General features: G+C 42.3%; 1 non-coding gene across 1 annotated transcript; it reads left to right on the plus strand.

Annotated features, from left to right (window-relative positions):
* The first annotated feature begins 20,080 nt into the window (after positions 1-20,080).
* Trnas-cga (transfer RNA serine (anticodon CGA)) lies at positions 20,081-20,155 on the plus strand. The gene has a single exon. It is a non-coding gene; the product is annotated as a tRNA-Ser (tRNA).
* The last annotated feature ends 398 nt before the right edge of the window (positions 20,156-20,553 follow it).

The raw sequence follows: 20,553 nt of genomic DNA on the forward strand, positions 1-20,553 counted from the left end.
TGGTCTCGTGCAACGTGAACTGTTTCTGGGACAGAAGCACTTGCGACTTGACGGGATTGCTGTCGACGTCGACGCACACGTTTTGTGGGACGCACACAGTCACTGTTAGAGAGAGTAGCACTGGACGGTGTGGAATTAACTACATGAATGTCCATGGGCGAAGGTTCACGAGCCTGAGTGTCCTCGGTGCGATTCCGGCGCGAAGCAAAGGGCCTGGAATGGTTGTGAGTGTCCGATCTAACCTTTTTCTGGCAAACACTTTGAACATGTCCTTTTTTATTACAGAAAAAGCAAATAGCTTGGCATGACGGGCAATTCTCACGCGAATGTCTAGTTGCATACCACAGGCATGATTTCAGCACTGCATTTGCTTGCTTGTGCGGGACACGTGGCTGCGCGGACGTGCGCGAGGGCTGTTTACAGCTCCGTGCAGCTCACCCAGCGGGCCGGTTAATATGACACATAGCTGGCGAAGTTTCAAATGATTCCTGAGCAAAGTCAAGTGTGTCTTGCCTATCCAATACGTCTATCACTTGTTGAAGGGAGGGATTGACGATTTTCAAAATCTGTTCCCGTATGCGAACATCAGAAACGTTCTGTGCTATTGCATCACGCACCATAGTATCTGAATAAGGGAGTCCACATTCACACTCAAAAGCACAATCCCTAGTAAGGCGTTGCAATGTTGCAACCCACTCCCGATTAGTCTGACTGGCCGTACGTGTTGTACGAAAGAACGTATACCTTTTTGCAACGACATTGACTGTTTCCTTGAAATAGGCATCTAAAGCAGACAAAATTTCTTCGTAGGACAGAGTTGCTACGTCGCGTCGGGGAAACAATTTCACTATCACACGGTAGGTGGACACACCTACACACGAAAACAAAAACGGCTGCCGCTCATTACCTTGAATTCTGTAGGCGGCGAGATGGAATCCAAATTGTCGTGACCACTCCGTCCATGTTTCCAGTGCTGGATCGTATGGACGAAACTGGGGTGCAACTGCGTGTTGTGGCTGCGGTAGCGATGAAGCGGCGGCGGCCGCATCGTTTTGCAGTGCGCGTTGACCCTGGACGAGCTGTTCAATGGCATCCAATAAGGCCTGCGTCTGCTGATTCTGCAAGCGATAAAGTTCGGACTGTACATCTGGAGAATGTGGCGAAGCTATGACACAAATAATTTAAGCAAGCAGAAAGAACACTTTCACACTCGTCGCCAATGTTGTGTTGGCAGAAGAGCCAACACTGTGTTGCAAGAGAAGGCCGAAATGCATGCATCAACTCACGCAGGTGGCGCTAGGTCTGAAACAGGATATGTAATGAATGCTATAAAGAAAAGTACGTAGCTGCTGGAATACTTAACTTTAATCCATCATTTGTATACAGCATTCTTGATGATACAAGTTAGACTCTCTCTAGAAATGGTTAATGGCGCCTTGCTAAGTCTTAGCCATGGACTTAGCTGAAGGTTATTCTAACTATCTCTCGGCAAATGAGAGAAAGGCTTCGTCAGTGTAGTCGCTAGCAACGTCGTCGTACAACTGGGGCGAGTGCTAGTCAGTCTCTCTAGACCTGCCGTGTGGTGGCTCTCGGTTGCAATTACCGACAGTGGCGACACGCGGGTCCGACATGTACTAATGGACCGCGGCCGATTTAAAGCTACCACCTAGCAAGTGTGGTGTCAGGCGGTGACACCACAGTATTCACCTATCTTTGTATCAGCATGTGGTTCTATTCTATTGACTAATGCCTTGGAGAAAATTTTGAAGTTGGTCCGTAATAATGGGACACCTCTGTAGTTATTGTGGTGATTTTTGTTGCGTGGGTGAATCAACGCCCATTGTTTCTGCGTAATTTCCTCTGTATTCCATATTTATGTACGAATATGATCGATTTCATTTGTGATGATTTGGTCTTTGTGTTTCTAGATATCGGAGATAATGCCGTCTTCTCCTGGGGCTCTGCTGGTTTTTAGTTGTTTTATAATTTCTTCTACCTCTCTTACTGAAGGCGACTTTGAATGTGGGTTTGCACAGCTTTCGTGAAGTGTGATTTTGCTTTAGGCTCGTCGCAATTGAGAATTCAACCAGAATATTTTTTTTTGAATTTTAAGGTTTTCTTTATTATTCCTTTCCAAAGATCCGTCTGTTGTTTAGAATCAAATATTTGGGGGCGGATAACCCTTTATGTTTACCGTGAACATTCTTAAGAAATTTCTCATATTCTTTCCCTTGAAGTCCTTCTTTGGTTTCATTTAATCTATTTTTACCATATATGCTTTTCATTCTTCTAATAGCTTTCGAGGTTTGTGTCTGAACTTTGTGGAAATACTGCCATTTCATTTTTGTTCTGTTACTGCTAAACTTCTTCCAGGCATAGATCCTACTTTCAACGACCTGACCACAAGTTGCGTTCCATCATCTATGTTTTCGTTTCCTACGAGGTTGACGCCAACGCATTGCATTCCGAACTGTCTTCGCGAGATCTGCCCAATTTTCTGCTGAACTTCGTTTAATTTCTTCGATAATTTTTTCTTAGTTATTTTCAAGTATTCGGTCTCCGATCTTATAATATTTTTCTGTGCTGTCTTTCTGTTTCTTGGGATTGGCCTAATTTTTATTTTTGCAAGTGATGGTCAGACTCGAACAATACTTTGCGTGTTCTCTCATTCAGAACATCGCTTGTATTTTCGCACGTTATGGCCACGTGATCTGTTTTAAATTATCCCTATATGTTTCTGGGAGTTTTTCATGTTGTAAGTTTTCTTTTTGGGTTTGAAATTAGTTGTCATACTTCATATGTTAAAATTTTGACAGTGAAGTATGAGATGTTCCTCTTCTTATTGGTGTGTTTGTGTGCTATGTATGGGGCTGTGATTTTCTTTTACTTCTTCTTCTTGCCTAGTTGGGTATCAAAGTCTCCTAACACAATTTTAAAACGTCTTTCTGGTGTTTTATTTCTTATTTCTTCTATGCCTCCACAAAAGTCTTCGACTTTTTATAGTTTCTTTCTGTTTTGATCGTTTGTTGGTGCATGTGCTTTGAAGATTGTGATTGTTTTGTTTCCTGTTTTGAAGATTTTGTAGGGCTTCATTCTGATGCTGGACTGAAATCTAGGATGTTGTCTCTGACTGATACGTGAACCGCAGTTCCTATGCGAAACTTTGTCGGTGTTCCTCTTCTGACTGCAGGTTTTTCTTCGTATATCCTGTAGTTTTGTGTGTTGAAATGATTTTCGTCAGTGAAACTTATCTCTTGTATTGCAAGAATTTTGATGTGAATTGTTTTCAGAACATCCGCAAGCTATTTGAGTTTGCCTATCTTGACCAGCTTATTTGTGTTGAACGTGGCAATATAGTTTTTGTGAAGAGGTTTAGAGAAGCTCTGATTGGATCCTGGGACAGTGGATATTTTTCCTATTGTTCCATCATGATTTTTTCAAGTTTAAGGTAGTTGTGGTGAGTTGGAGATCACAAATGTGAAAGTAACTGAGATCAAGACTTATTTGTAGCAGTCGCATCAACTTGGTGAAGAAACGCTGACCACTGGTCGCTGGATGCTAGAACTGCCACTAATGGCCTTGGGCTTAAGTCAGTATTTGGCCCACATGGGTATTTCATTTCCCCAGGGCAACCTATAGCTGGAAGGCTTTCCCATATCCGCCACCCGGGGAGGCATCCGATGGGGGTTCTAACAGCCCCAAACGTGATACCAGCATCATATAATTTAAAGCAACTGCATTCCATTACCTTTGCTTCGCTATTATTGGTATATTTCGTACGTCTTTTCACGGTACTATATATTCCATTCAGTTGCTCTTCATGTTCTTTTCTTTCTCTGGCAGAAACACATTTTTTTAAACTTTTTTACTTTTTCTCGTTGACCTTTAATTCCTACACCAAATTTGACATTTGCTTCCTTTACTGCTAGCTCAATGTACAGACTGAATACCAACGGGAACAATCTACCACCTTTTCGCTCCCTGTAGTTTACCCCTGCTCACTTCAGAATTTCAGAGAGTGGCTTCCAGTCGATACTGTCAAAATCCTTCTGTAAAACTACTAATGCTATAAAGATAGGTTTACCTTTTTCCAGTTTATCTTCTAATATAAGTCGTACTGTCAGTATGGCCTTGTGGTGTCCCCGCATTTCCTTGGAATCCAAAGAGATCTTCACAAAGTTCAACTTCTACAGGTTTTTCCCTTCTTCTGTACATAATTCGTGTCACTATTTTGTCTTCATGACTTATTAAACTGGTAGTATTCACAGCAGTCATAACTTACTTTTTCTCAGATGTGAATTATTACGAGGCCTATTTTTTTCAACGCCTTATCGATTGCTTATTGGAAACTCCAATGATAGTCATAAAACGTTTACTTGCAACATTTAGCAACGCCATTTTGAAAAATGAAGAAGCTGCAGAACAGTTGCTTCACCCGCAATCTTTTATTGTGTACACGACCGGTTTCGGAACACTTAAAATTCCATCATTTGGTGTAAAAAACAAAATAAGTTAATCATCTGAGGTCATCCTCACACCCATTGTTGTCATGGAAGCAAACATTCCGTTTCAAAGGGATAAAAAGGGGCGGATAGACCGTCAGAGACAGAGCACCTCGCAATCTTGCTGCTAACAAGGCGAGTACACCGTTCGTTTGTTATATATTTGGAGCTTCGAACAGGAACGACTTACTTACAGATACCTGTGTAGTTACTACTTTATTTTTATAATTTCTTGCATGTTAAAGTGCTTAATAGGCACAAGCTTTTATTTTAAGCTTTGGATTATTCTAAGTCCTTTGATACAGTTGACCACAAGATTATATTAAATAAATTAGAAGCATTAGGAATAAGAGGGGTAGCTAGTGACTGGTTTCGATCATACCTAGCAGATAGGGTACACATGCTTCAAATAGATATAAATATTTAGTAAAACACTTATCATAACCAAAATACATCAATATAGGGGTTCCGCAAGGTAGCATATTAGGACCAATATTATTCTTGATATACACCAATGACTTTCCCAGTAGTTACTCATGGTGAAAAATTCTCTTTGCTAATGACAGTAATATTATAGTCGCTGAAAAAACAAGAGAACTCCTTGCAGAGAAAGCAAATGAAGCTCTCAATGACGTTTACGATTGGTCAATAAGCAATAAAGTGGCTTTGAACATAAAGAAAACTAATGCCACAAATTTCAGTTTGAAGAGGAAATAACAATTTTAAATTAAATGTAGATGGCACCTCTATAGACTGTGTAACAAATACAAAATTTCTAGGAATGAATAACGATTTTCAGTTGAAGTAGTGTGAATACACAAAGGTACTTGCATACAGAGTGATATCAGCATGTTATGCCCGTAGTATCCTATCGTCATTCTTAGCTATGGCATTCCTTTTTTGGAGAACAAATACACAAAATATGAGCACAATTAATTTTTGAGCTCCAGAAAAGAGCCATAAGGATCATAACCAAAACTGGTAGTCGACCTCGTTGTAAAGCTCTGTTCAAAACACTGGGGATTTTAACTTCTCTGTGTGAATATATTTACCAGTCAGTTGTACACTTCAAAAATAACATTGGTAATTACTGTACAAATGTTCTGCCCATGACCATGGAACAAGAGATGGACTCAACTTACATTTGCCAAGAAAAAATAAACATAAAACTCAAAACAGCTTTTTCTACCAAGGAATAAACGTGTACAATAAATTACGAAAAGAGATAAAAGAAATTACAAAAATACACATTTAAAAAAGCATCTAAAATGTACCTGTCATGCAATACATTTTATACATTGAAGGATTACTTAGATAAAAACAGAGAAGGGGTAGGATAAAAGAATGTTACACAACTAAGTAATAATAATAATTACAAAACATCCAACATTCCATATAACACCTTCACACTATATTGTTTCCTTCTCTTTATCTTTTCTAGGAAAACTTACTCCCACGCTACGCATTGCACAATACTAACACACTTTCCTCAGCTCAGCGTCTCACCTATTATAGAGGGATGCAGACTCAGTTTTTCAGTATAGCAAATGGAACGTTTTGGCACAGAAAATGGCCCACAGATCACCAGTGTGTATGTGTATGTGTGTGTAGTGAATGAAGTGTTATAAAACTATGTGTGTATAGTGTGTGCAGTGACTGATAATGAGATATGGGAGAGCAGTGTGGCATTACATTATTTAATAACTTATTTGTAAAAAATTATTGTATACCAGGCGTAAATCTAATGATTGTATCGAACTAGAAGTCTGTAAATGTATTTGCAAAATGTATTAGCTTACTTTAAATTGGTGTAAACTTGTAAATATTTTCACATTTCCTACATCCTTGTGAAAATAGATCTACGGATGAATAAAGCTACTACTACTACTAGTAGTAGTACTAATAAGAGTGTAGCATACAGTGCCAGTTATCGACTCTCGTATCGTACAGGCTTTAGTTTATTTTGGTTAGTGTAGCTCAGTGTCGGATAGACCATCAGAGACAGAGCACCTTGTGTTCCTGCTGCTAATAAGGTGAGAACACCGTTTGTTGTGTATTTTTACGAGCTTCACACAGTATCCAATGCAGTAATGGATTGGAACTGTGATTGCTGCGTGCAGATGCGAGCTGAGTTGGTGATCCTTCGCTCACAGTTCCAGGCTGCATTGGTTTCCGTCACACAGCTTGAGGCTGCTGCCAAGGGACATTACTGCGGTTGGGGGGGGGGGGGGGGGTCAGGCGCGGGGTTGCGAGGGACGTTGCGCACGCCTTACATGTCCACCAATCGGTCCACTGCTGTGGCCGCCCCGGGTACTGCCTGCACTAACGTTGACCCCTCACCTGTGATCAAGTGGGAGATCATTCCAAAGTCTGGCAGGTAGAGAAAGGCTTTTTGAGAGACTGATCGTAGGGCCCTCCGGTTCGTTTGACAAAAATGTTTCGAGCGTTATTTGTGGCTGGCCAAGTCTCTATGCCAGATGCAGTCGTCCACCCTGTTCCAGAGGAAGCTTCTCGGCCAGCAAGGTCTGGGCATTTAAAGAGGGTGGGTTTACTGGTAGTTGGGAGTTCCAACGTAAGGCCCACAATGGGGCCCCTTAGGAACATGGCTGACAAGAAGGTAAGGAAGCTAGTGTGCACTCCGTGTGCATACCGAGGAGAGTCATTTCATATGTGGAAAGGGTGGATCCGGATGCATTGAAGAGTACAGGTTGCAGTCAACTATAGGTGGTGGTTCATGTCAGGACCAATGACGTGTGTCGGTTTGTGTCGGAGGAGCTTCTCTCTGGTTTCGGGCGGCTAGATGAAATAGTAGAGACTGCCAGTCTTGCTTGCGAGATTAAGGCAGAGCTCACCATCTGCAGCGTGGTCTGTAGAACCGATTGGTGTCCTTTGGTGAAGAGCCGAGTGGAGGGTCTGAATCACGGGCTCAGGCGGTTCCGTGACCGTGTAGGCTGCAAATTCCGTGACTTGCTCCATCGGGTGGCGGGTTTGCAGGTTCCGCTTAATAGTCCACTACACAGGAACCGGCTGCAGGGTAGTGGAGTGGAAGGGACTGGGCGTTTTTTTATGTCCGAGGTTCTCAAGGAACTACAGGAACGGCGTCCGTCTAAAACGGGGCAGTTAAAACACAGTAAGGTAGTTGTAGAAACGATCTGTATTGTAGTTGTAAATTGCCGTAGCTATACTGGGAAAGAACCAAGGCTCCAAGCCTAAATACAAAGCACTGAAGATCAAATAGTTATCGGTACAGAAAGCTAGCTAAAGCTGGAAATAAGATCAGCCAAAATTGTTTCAAACCATCTAACAGTATTCAGAAAGGCTATATTAAATACAGTTGGTGGTGGATTATTTATTGCAGCCAGAAGTAGTTTGCCTTGTAGTGGAATTGAAGTTGCAAAATAGTATGGGTAGAGATTATACTTGATAATGGACTAAACTATTAATTGGGTCGTTTTACCGCTCCCCACTCCCCTAGCGATTCAGTAGATATAGTTGCTGAAAAGTTCAAAGAAAACTTGAGTCTCATTTCAAATAGCTACCCCACTCATACAATTATAGTCGGTGGTGAGTTCAATCTACCCTCGCTGTTCTGGAAAAATTATACGTTTAAAGCCGGCCGCAGGCGCAAACCGTCATCCGAAATTCTACTGAATGCTTTCTCAGAAAATTATTTTGAACAATTAGTTCATGATCCCACTACAAGCGTAAATGGTTGCGAAAGCAACAAATAATCCTGTATAAATAGTGAGTATCCTGACGGATACAGGAATTAGCGACCACAAGGCAGTTGCTGCTAGGCTGAATACCGTAACACCTACAACCATCAAAAAGAAACGCGAAGTATATCAATTTAAAAAAAAACTGATAAAAATGCTCTTAATGCATGTTTAAGAGACGGTCTTCACTCCTTCCGATCTGATCATGTAAAGGTAGAAAAGATGTGGAATGATTCCAAGAGATAGTATCGACGGTAATTGAGAGATACACACCGCATAAATTAACAAATAATACTGAGGAGTATGCTAGGGAAGACGAGGAGATACAGAGTGGATCTTGGAAAGGAAGTTGGAGTGGATAACTTGCTGTGAAAATTGTAAATAATAGATTAAAATGGTTTGGGCATGTGAAGAGGATGGGACAGGGAAGAATGCCAAGAAGAATGATGGAGTTCAAGATAGAGGGCAAGAGACCAAGAGAAAGACCGAGAACAAGATGGACTGATACAATAAACATGAGTTTAAGGATAGGGAACCAAATTGTGGAAGTGAGTGTTATCGACAGGGGATGTCAAATTGATTCCATATTTTTAGGTTTCCAGAAGGCTTTCGACGCGGTTCCTCACAAACGTCTTCTAACCAAACTGCGTGCCCACGGAATATCACCTCAGTTATGCGACTAGATTCGTGTTTTCCTGTCAGAAAGGTCCCAGTTCGTAGTCATAGACGGAAAGTCATCGAGTAAAACAGAAGTAATATCCGGCCTTCCCCAAAGAAGTGTTATAGGCCCTCTATTGTTCCTGATCTATATTAGCGACATAGGAGACCATCTGAGTAGCCCTATTAGATTGTTTACATATGATGCTGTCATTTACCGTCTTGTAAAGTCATCAGATGACCAAAACGATTTGCAAAATGATTTAGATAAGATATCTGTGTGGCGCGAAAAGTGACAGTTGACCCTGAATAAAGAAAAGTACTAATAAAAATCCTCTAAATTTCGATTACGCGATAAGTCACACAAATCTGAAGGCTGTAAATACAAGTAAATGCTTAGGGATTAGAATTACAAGTAACCTAAATTGGGACAATCACACAGATAATGTTTTGGGTAGAGGAAACCAAAGACTGCGTTTCACTGGCAGAACACTTAGACTGTGCAAAAGGTCTATTAAAGCGACTGCCTATATCACCCTTGTACGCCCTGTTGTAGAGTACTGCTGTGATTTGTGGGATCCTCATCAGGTAGAACTGCGGATGATGTCGGAAAGGTTCAAAGTAGGGTAGCGTTGTTCCAACTTTCCAATACTCGTCATAGAAAAAAGCCGCCAATAATTTCCGCCAGCTTCCTATGCTGGTCTGCAGCTCGTTGTCTGTGCCAACATATTGTCCTCATAGCCCGCTGCCCATGAGCGAAAGGATGAAACTCAGAGTGAGCCAGGTCAAGGCTATATGGTAAGTGATCAAACAATACCCATGGAAAACGCTGCAGAAATGTCTTCGTTTCCACTGTATTGTGCAGGTGAGTACTGTCAAACAGAAAGAAACGCATGGCAGTTACGTTACATGGGTGCATGAAAGCAAGCGTAACCACTCAGCAGGACTGGAAACTTGGCAGGAGACACTATCGTTGTAGGCACCTTTACGTATAGACACTGCACAACAGATCTGCCCAAAACTTCATTGGATTTTAAATGTGGTTTTAATTTAGCTGCATACTGGAAGTAGGAAAAAAAACCTAGTGTACACTCAGGTGACAAAAGTCGTGGGATACTTTCTAGTATCACGTCGGACGTCGCTGTGCTCGGCGTAGTGCAGAGACTTGACGTGACATCAACTCAACAGGTCCTTGGAAGTCTCTTGCAGATATATTGAGCTTTGCTACATCTATAGCCGCCCATAATTGCGAAAATATTGCCGTTGCAGAATTTTGTGCTCGAGATGAGCTCTCGAATATGTCTCATAAATGTTGAGGGGTCCATGATGGGGGATCTGGGTTCCCACATCATTTGCTCAAACTCTCTAGAATTTTCTTCAAACCAATCATGAACAGCTGAGGCCCGATGACATCGTTGTTTGGGAACGTGCAGTCCCTGAAATCAAAAGGTCTCGATGTAGCCGAATATGACCATTCCCAGTCAATTATCAGTTCAGTTGTACCCGAGGACCCAGTCCATTCCATATAAACGGAGACACCACCAGTTTCAACTTTGGTCCATTGTTACGTCAAAGTTTGCCACACTGTTGTAATGGATGCGTCTGTCGCACGTCCCACATTGATTTCTGCCGTTATTTCAAAGACTGTAGCTTGTCTGTTAGCAATGGAAACTCTAAGCAAATGCCGTTGTTCTCGGTCGTTAAGCAAAGCACGTGGGCCACTGCGCTGTCCACGGTGGGAGGTAATGCCTGAAGTTTGGTATTCTAGGCACATTCTTGACACTGTGGAACTCGGAATATTGAATTCCGTAAGATTTCCGCAACTGAATGTTCCGTACGTCCACCTCCAGCTACCATTCCTCGTTTAAAGTCCGTTAATTCCCGTCGTGCGGCCATAATTACGTCGGAGACATATTCAGATGAATCACCTGAGTACAAATTACAGCTCCGTCAATGCACTGACCTTGTATGGTTTGTGTATGCGATACCTCCGTCACCTGTATATGTGCATATCGCTATACCATGAGTTCTGTCACCTCATTGTATTCTTCTTGTAGTCAGACGCTGTTTCGCCTGCCTGATGTACCTTGTTGAATAGTTTTGTGATGGCTGACTCTCCCATGGATCTCATTCATTCTGAGCGTATGTCGTCTGCCCCAGGGGACTTGTTTCGACTTAACGTCTTTCAGGTGTACTTACATACAAAAAGTACATATCCGCTAGATCTCTACGTTCACCGTTGTGCCTCACACAGACATCCGTTCTCCTTGAAATCTTGTGGGACATCTCAGGAGTTGTGCATCGAAAGACTTTCTCAACACTTTTTTATTGGTCTTACTCCACCGTAAGGTTACGTGGCACTTGATTGTTCCCCGTAATGTGCTGTCTGTACAGATAAGGTGCAGGGGTCAGGATGACAGCTTCAATGGGAGATGTTCGCGAATCATGCACAATTCAGTGGACTCGAAATTGTTGACTAAGGAATTAATGCACCTCAGTACCAAAGTGTGCTACAGCTATGTCCTACTATAACCACCACTGAAACATGATTTACTTGTAGCTGAACTTTAAGTATTAACAAAGTTTGCAAAGTGCCCAAATAAGAATTTCCATTTACATATTATTAAAAGAAAAATATGGGCTGAACGGATATTGCGATATCCCTCCAGACACGGATCCAACATGAGGCACGTTCCTTTCCAAGTCTTAGATAATGATGATTTACTTAGACCAGAAAACCACATTCCCCCTGTGTGAACTGTGAAATGTAGCACAGTCATCAGAAAGTAACTCTCTCAGTGACACCTATATCGATTAGAAGTAGGTTTATACAATGCCACTGTGTATCTGTGATTATGAAGTGTTTGGTCTTTGTTACTCCAGGTCATTGATTTGTGTCAGAAAATGCCGTGTTTGTAATATATGTATGCAAAAAACTAAAAAATGTTTAAAATAATGGAATTTTAATAATATATGTAAGTTTATAAAGAAAAATTGTATATTGTAAGATGATTAACGCTTAGGACACTTGTGTTGTATAACGTAAAAGATGCAGGGAAGTCCCTCCGCAACTGAAGTGGCTTGGAGCGATGTAAAATGGTGGTTTTGGCAGTCGGACTGGGGGCTCCCGGAGGGGAGGGGGGGGGGGACGGTAATCAGTCACTGGCTAGCCGTTGCACGGTACACATCGAGGGTGCCAAGGAAGGCATTTGGAAACCGTTTTGCAAGGAATTTTGCCTCGGATGTGGATTTGGCTGCTGCATGGTACTCTCGGCAATAAGGAACGGCTCTAACACATTAAAAATCCGTCGTCAAGAAGAAATTGTAAAGAGCATTCGAACATCAAGAGCCGTGAGTACAGTTAGCCGCCACGTCGCTTGCCACCACTTTTTCGCCACTGCTCCACCAACTTCAAACATACAGATACGTGTTAGGGCATGAACCAGTTACGTTTTGTGAGTGTTTGCAGTAATAATCCAAGTGCTATAAACTTGTGTTTAGAACCATAACTTTTATCCTAATAATGAACCTATGCAGGATCCCCTCAAATGTTCAGAAAAGCGAGTATCCTGTTTCAAGCAAACTAGTGATTTATTTCTGTGTATTAAATGTGGAAAACTTCAGTGCCAGACTGTGTAAATTTTAATAACTAAAATACCTGCTTCACAGGTGATGAAAAAGGCACATAAGTTAAACTTATTTGAAACATAATAAAGCCTTGATTACTATCATGAACGATTTTTTTGAGTTAATCGAGCTCAATGTTGAATAATTTGCTTTGGTAATTAATATTATTAACTATTCTAAGTTAAGCTAGGAATCAAATTTGGTGAATTGAATTTTCTGCTGCAATAATCAAGAGTTTGACTAGTGATACAGTATCAGTTTATGGGTCCCACCATATTCTTCTCATATTAGAATAATGATTGAATTATTATTGGTACTACATAAATATGACACATTTCTATAAATGGGAGCATAAACAGTGTAATTATAGTACTATTTAATTTTATTTGTGGTATTTTTACGTCAGTTAAGTCAGAAACCTTTCCATGTCCAACTTCAGTTGGGTGCTTGTTGCAGTAACATCTCAATACTGAGTCACGTAATGATCGTGATTGTAACCGTTGTAATTATGCGTTGGGTATAATTTAGCTTTCTATGATTACTGGTTTGCGCATTAATGGTAACTATTGCTACCCAATACTTAGATCGTCCTGTATTCGTGTATATCCAGTGTGATATTCAAAGGGAGTCTTTTAAAAGTCACCACAACAACTAATAATCAATTTTCTTGAACATAATATTACAAATTAATGTGCCTAATTGGGCTGGCGGTGGTTCTATTTTTCATTCGTTTATGAACTTTACTATTTCCATTATTCCCAATAGTAAAAGCCTGTTTAGTTTTTCTATTAATTACAATATTTACAAAATTACTGTCCGATACCTTAATCCACAGCAAGCGAGTGTTATATCGCGAACTAGACAGGCCATTTGGAAATTGTACCAACGAAGCTTGACAGGCTGCAACTTGGTGCACCTCTTCACTGTCAAATAATTTAATCATATAAAACGGTCGCAATTTTTGTCTTTCACATATCTTTTAATTTGATCATGTATTGTTGACCCTGGTATTTGAATTTCAGCTGCTCCTTTGCGACTTGATATCATGGGAGACTGCTGAGAGAATTGAGTGCCGGAGGCTCAGGTTTCTTCTTGCGTTTTCTTAAGACTAGTTTACACGGCGACACTGGCTTGCGCCACTCATTGTGCGAAACGAGTTGAGGCAAATTGATTCGTATATATCTGTTGACACGGCACCACCAGATGTAAAGTCAATATATTAATGACTTTCCAGAAACACAAAACATGACGTTAGCCATCTATGCTGATGCTACAGCGATCCTTGGCAAGATGGAAACCACCGAACATACACTACTGGCCATTAAAATTGCTACACCAAGAAGAAATGCAGATGATAAACGGGTATTCATTGGACAAATATATTATACTAGACCTGACAAGTGATTATACAGTATTTTCTCGCAATTTGGGTGTATACATCCTGAGAAATTAGTACCCAGAACAATCACCTCTGGCCGTAATAACCGCCTTGATACGCCTGGGCATTGAGTCAAACAGAGCTTGATGGCGTGTACAGGTACAGCTGCCCATACAGCTTCAACACGATACCACAGTTCATCAAGAGTACTGACTGGCGTATTGCGACGAGCCAGTTGCTCGGCCACCATTGACCAGACGTTTCCAGTTGGTGAGAGATCTGGAGAATGTGCTGGCCAGGGCAGCAGTCGAACATTTTCTGTATCCTGAAAAGCCTGTACAGGACCTGCAACATGCGGTCGTGCATTACCCTGCTGAAATGTAGAGTTGCGCAGGGATCGAATGAAGAGTAGAGCCATGGGTAGTAACACATCTGAAATGTAACGTCCAAAGTGCCGTCAATGCGAACAAGAAGTGACGGAGACGTGAAACCAATGGCACCCCATACCATCACGCCGGGTGATACGCCAGTATGGCGATGACAAATACACGCTTCCAATGTTCGTTCACCGAGATGTCGCCAAACACGGATGCAACCATGATGATGCTGGAAACAGAACCTTGATTCATCCGAAAAAATGTTTTGCCATTCGTGCACCCAGGCTATTCGTTGAGTACACCATGGCAGGCGCTCCTGTCTGTGATGCAGCGTCAAGGGTAACCGCAGCCATGGTCTCCGAGCTGACAGTCCGTGCTGCTGCAAACGTCTCGAACTGTTCGTGCAGATAGATGTTGTCTTGAAAACGTCCCCGTCTGTTGACTCAGGGATCGAGACGTGGCTGCACGATCCGTTACAGCCATGCGGATAAGATGCCTGTCATCTCGACTGCTAGTGATACGAGGCCGTTGGGATCCAGCACGGCGTTCCGTATTACCCTCCCGAACCCACCGATTCCAAATTCTGCTAACAGTCATTGAATCTCGACCAACGCGAGCAGCAATGTCGCGGTTCGATAAACCGCAATCGCGATAGGCTACAATCCGACCTTCATCAAAGTCGGAAACGTCATGGTACGCATTTCTCCTCCTTACACGAGGCATCACAGCAACGTTTCACCAGGCAACGCCGGTCAACTGCTGTTTGTGTATGAGAAATCGGTTGGAAACTTTCCTCATATCAGCACATTGTAGGTGTCGGTGGCGACCTTGTGTGAATACTCTGAAAAGATAATCATTTGCATATCACAGCATCTTGTTCCTGTCGGTTAAATTTCGCGTCTGTAGCACGTCATCTTCGTGGTGCAGCAATTTTCGTGGCCAGTAGTGTAAATTCAGAACTGTCGAGCATTGGTTGGAACGATGGTATATTAAAGTAAACGTCTACAAGTGCGAAGCATTTCTGCTCACACGGAGACCGAAACCATTGCGCTAACATCAACCCTGTCAACAGGTAACACAACATACACTCCCAGTATGTTTCCGAGAGAAAGTTAGATATCTCGGTGTCTGGCTGGACTGGAAGACTACAATGAATACGTTGCCAACAGAGTGCACGCGAAGCGCAAACAACTCTACCCAATGCTCGACAGGGAAAGTACCCTGAATAGGAGGGTGTCGAAGGCCATATACATGACACTGATTAGACTTCTGTTGACGTACGCAGTTCCATTCTGGCGATACGCAGCTCCTACACGCCTGCGCCAACTGCAGATCATACAGAACAAAGTGCTACGCATCATTAGCCACGCTTTCCGCTACATACGCACCGTGGATCTTCACAACGAATACCGCCTTGAAACCCTCAAGGAAGTATTCAGAAAACACGCCACACGGCTATACAGGAACTCGAGACACTCGAACAATCCTTTCATCCTTACTCTGGGAAACTATGCTCACAACCATAGGTGGAAGGATAAGCGGTCGAAGACACTACTAGCTAGGGTATAACCACCTATGGCAAGCTAACATACACCCACAAGCGACAACATCGGCAATCACCAGCATGGCAGCACCTTTGACTGGATATCAACACCAGCACCCAACGGCACCCACCGAGTAACACACCACACTACGTCAATGGTATCGATCTGAATGATACCCACTACCAACAAAGCCTACCCTTGCATTACCTGTCGCAGGCAGCAAGAAAACCGCCACTGCTCTTACAGCTCGACCCAACTATCGCAGAGGCTTTTTTCCCTTGGCTCTTACTTTGTCAATTTTTTGCCCTCTGCCCTTCAAACCGCTACATTCGTTCAACGTTCGACCCAATCTATCTCCAGATGAGCCCTTATTAATGGTTAACTCTAATGAGACGCACTCAAACATCGCAGTACCCACCTCCTGCGAGACCTCACTTTAGTGAAAACAAACCCATATGCAGAGATGGCAGTAGACCTTTTGTGTAGGTCATCATGCCGGTGTGGGCGTGGAGGGTCTCCACCTCTTATAACCTGTATACACTTCAGTTTGGTCGTTTTGTGAGTGCAGTGGTTGTGTCCAAAATAAAAGTTATGTCAGTTGTACGAGTTGTGGCGGAGTTAATGCTTGTTTGCATGAAATCACTCGTTAAGACAGAAAATAAAAAAATAAGTAACGTTTCTGGGTTCGTGACTGGATAAAGAAAAGACTTCAGCTCGGCTGCTCAGCGACCTTGCTGAAAGAATTTGTACTGGAAGACACTAGAAATTTCAGACTTTTTGAATAAATCAATAATGAATAAGAAATTGAACTCCCCAGATCTCTGTCAACTATTTTTTTTAAAGGAACCTGCTAACTCAAACCACGGGATTTTGGTCTTGTAGACGTGGGCAGTCCCGCAGCCAGGTGCTACGCTTGCCTGTATTTTTCTTAACTAATTTGGGTATGTGCTCCTAATTAAATGCATTTTGCAACAGGTTGCTGCTTGTTTTTGTAGTCAACATCGTTAAAATCCCACAAATACCTATGCAGGCTTTTGATACCGAAATAGAGAACAATTTCCGCCGTTTCCCACTCCATATTACAATTTGTTTACACTCCACCGACGCTCCTCTCAAATACTCGTGCAACTACTGTCGCCAAAGTTGTAATAGGATGAAGCTGTCTAGTCGTGCAATGGCGCCCCGCGCATGCGCAGTGGCCGATAGCGCACTGGCGCGGAACGTAACGTTAAGCCTATTTTACACGACGACACTAGGTTGCAGGCAACTGAGCTACCGGCCACTAGCATGCGCGTCGCGCGTCTGCGCAACTCGTTGGTGAAATTAAGCACTTTCAGAGTGTTCTAACTAAGGCAACACTAGTTGCGTGAGTTTTGAGGTGAAGTGTGTTCTTAGAGAGTGGACAAACTGAAATATGAAGTGGGGAACGGAAAATAATGTTCGCTTTTTGGATATCTATGCTTTGCATAGGTGTTTGTGGGACTTCAGTGATGCTGACTGCAAAAATAATCAACATATTGCTGCCGCTGAGACCGTCACGTGCGATCATAACATAGATGGTTTGACAATATCTGAGCTGCAAGGCCAAATTTATTGAGTTAGGAGCACATATACGACTGAAATAAGAAAATTACAAGCAAGTGTAATTCCAGCTGTGGTAACGTGTAACTAACCTGTTTCTACGGGTTATTACGTTAAGAGTGGGAATGGAAATGCTTATTGATTGTGAAATTAACGAAAGAAGATTAGGGTCGCTACCGACTCTAACCATACAACTAAACAAAGGTTTGGTCGAGTCGGAAAATAAATTAATTTGATCATAGACCAAAAACTCACAAAAATGCATACGTTCTAATGTCGCTCATAGGGGATACGATGTAATTAATAGTAATGCCTGTGCACTGTTCACGACAATCAAACAATTAAAATAAAATAGAAAATGCATGAACACTGCATAAGATCAGCTCCCAGCAACACACCTGAAAATATGACTTAATCTAAGGCATTTGTTATTAAATACAAGGGGAAACTAATCACTGGACCTGTGCGTAAGGAAACGCGTTGGATGTGCTAGCGGGAAAGCTACGAGCTGAGTGGCTTAGGTGCAAAAACGTAACCTCGGAACACAAGAGAAAATTGTAAACAAAATCATTTATTCCTAAGATAAGGATGTGAGGCATGTACACAATTCCTGATAACATTAATTCCTAAAACATAAAATAAAAGCATCGATACATACACCGTTATAATCTACACCTAAAATCATTGGTTTGAATCATTCATACAACTGCTGTTGCCTGATAACTGATCGCAGTAACTCGTGAAACGGTACACGCAGTACACCCACGTGCCCACGTGGTTTGTAGAGACGCAATTTCTAGGTATCGTGGCCAAGTTGCAACAATATCACATCACACAATCATGAACAGTTAACGTTCTTTAAAACAAACACGAGACCGGACAGTTAGTGATGACGGTAGCCCAACAAACTCTAATGTTCAACCACGTGGTCGGCTCCCCATGGACGAAAGATACATAAAGCAAGGAAAATTTACGAGAAGGCAAAGCTATTACAATGTAGAAAAATGAAAGCTTATACAGGCACAGCTGAAAGCAAACAGACATTCATACGGAAGCGAGTGCTCACTTCTTATCGACACGTTTGTGTGGCGCTCTTCCGGTGGATCCAAGTCTGCTATAGAAATTTACTAAAAGAAAAATCTGCCAAAGTTTTGCATTGCTTGCTGCGACAAGGCAAAGCAATTCAGAGTTGAAAAGCGAGACCAAAAGCTAACAGCTCTCCCCTCGCCAAGTAACAACACGCCACGCGGTCAGTCTAACTCACCCTTCGACTGGAGCACAGCTGTGGACGCTTTCCGTGCCGGCGGCAGACTGCCTCCCTTTTTCCTCTCCAGCCTCTTCCACGCTGCGCGTGGCCCGGAAAAACCCAAGGATGCCATTTCCGCCACCAAACTAACTCAGGTGGATTTCTTACCAGCAGCACAAACCTATTTGCCTACTTGACCACTACGTGAGTAGGCTATTCTGTACAATTGCTGCTGAATCTGTATCACTATCGCAGACTTTCTGCAGCAGACTACGCCACCGTCTAGCAGCGTGACACACAACCACATTCATTCAATCACACCACTATGAGAGTTATGAGAAAAGATAAACAAGGAAAAGAAAGAGAAATGCTAGTGAAAATGGGCTACCAAACTAATGAAAGGTGTCTACAGGACCCTTTCAAATGTTCTCGTCCATAAGACTAAACTCCCGTCGTTTGAGTTGGTCATCTCTTTCTTAAGGAATATTGTTGACAGGAGGTAAGGCTCTAAAAATTCAAGAAGCTGCATTATTTATTCAACATTCATCTATTTAAAACGTAGCTGCAGTGCTCTCCATTCACAAATGTTAAGAATTTTTAAATATTGCCATTGTACAGAACTATCTTTAAGAGAGCAGTTTGCAGACTTTTCTCTTCTTAATGCGGCCTGCTTCGAATGATTATTGTTGCCAATGTTAATAATTATTACTGTTAATGTTGATAATTATTGGTGTTCATGAAATAGCGTCACACCAACTAAAACCTTATCTTATAGCTAGCCGAGTGTTCTCGATTGTAATGCATGCAATATGATATGTAATTTCAGTTCTGGCGACAATCCTTCATGCATTACAGTACCTTTACTCCTTATCGCATAATTAACTCTATTTAGAAGAAACGTAAACTGTTCTGTTGACTTCGTGGATCTTCCGTTATAAATTATTTCAGCAAGGGTGCTGAGCAACGTCTTTTCTTCATCCGGTCACGAATCTAAACAGGTTTATTATTTTTTTCTTAAACAGTGGTTCCACACAACAAGCTTTAACTCCATCACAATTCGTGCGACGAGCAGCTGCTAAAACTTTCATTTCAGATACGACTCAGGGACCCACAAAACGACGAAACTGAAGCGTATACTGGTGTCGCCGTGTCTACAGTCATATATGAATGAGATTTTCACTCTGCAGCGGGGTGTGCGCTGATATGAAACTTCCTGGCAGATTAAAACTGTGTGCCCGACCGAGACTCGAACTCGGGACCTTTGCCTTTCGCGGGCAAGTGAAAATCTCATTCTGGAAACATCCCACAGGCTGTGGCTAAGCCATGTCTCCGCTATATCCTTTCTTTCAGGAGTGCTAGTTCTGCAAGGTTCGCAGAAGAGCTTCTGTAAAGTTTGGAAGGTAGGAGACGAGATACTGGCAGAAGTAGGGCTGTGAGACCGGGCGTGAGTCGTGCTTCGATGGCTCAGTTGGTAGAGCACTTGCCCGCGAAAGGCAAAGGTCCCGAGTTCGAGTCTCGGTCGGGCACACAGTTTTAATCTGCCAGGAAGTTTCATATATGAAACCACTTGCGTGCAACTCATTCCACGCAACGACTGACGCAACCCAATGTCGTCGTGTAAACCAAGGTTTAGTCTCGTCGTGTGAACTAACCTTTATGTCCGCTACCTGGCCAGCCTCTAACATTGTCTCAAACAAAAGCACGTTTCTACCCGCTCTCTATATACGTTCGTACACCCGTACTGAGGCGTCTCTTATTTCTGCTTTGAATTTTTCGTCACGCTGTTGCCAAACTTTGTTCCATTGCACAAGAAAAACAGTTGTAACTCAGGCCATATAGTAGAAATGTAAGACCTGCCCCTCTACATCAGAAGTAATAGCTGTTTAATCGATTTTTATTAGCTTAATTCATTATTAATATTGCAC

The sequence above is a fragment of the Schistocerca cancellata genome, chromosome 2, assembly GCF_023864275.1.
Source record: "Schistocerca cancellata isolate TAMUIC-IGC-003103 chromosome 2, iqSchCanc2.1, whole genome shotgun sequence".
Classification (NCBI taxonomy): Eukaryota; Metazoa; Arthropoda; class Insecta; order Orthoptera; family Acrididae; genus Schistocerca; species Schistocerca cancellata.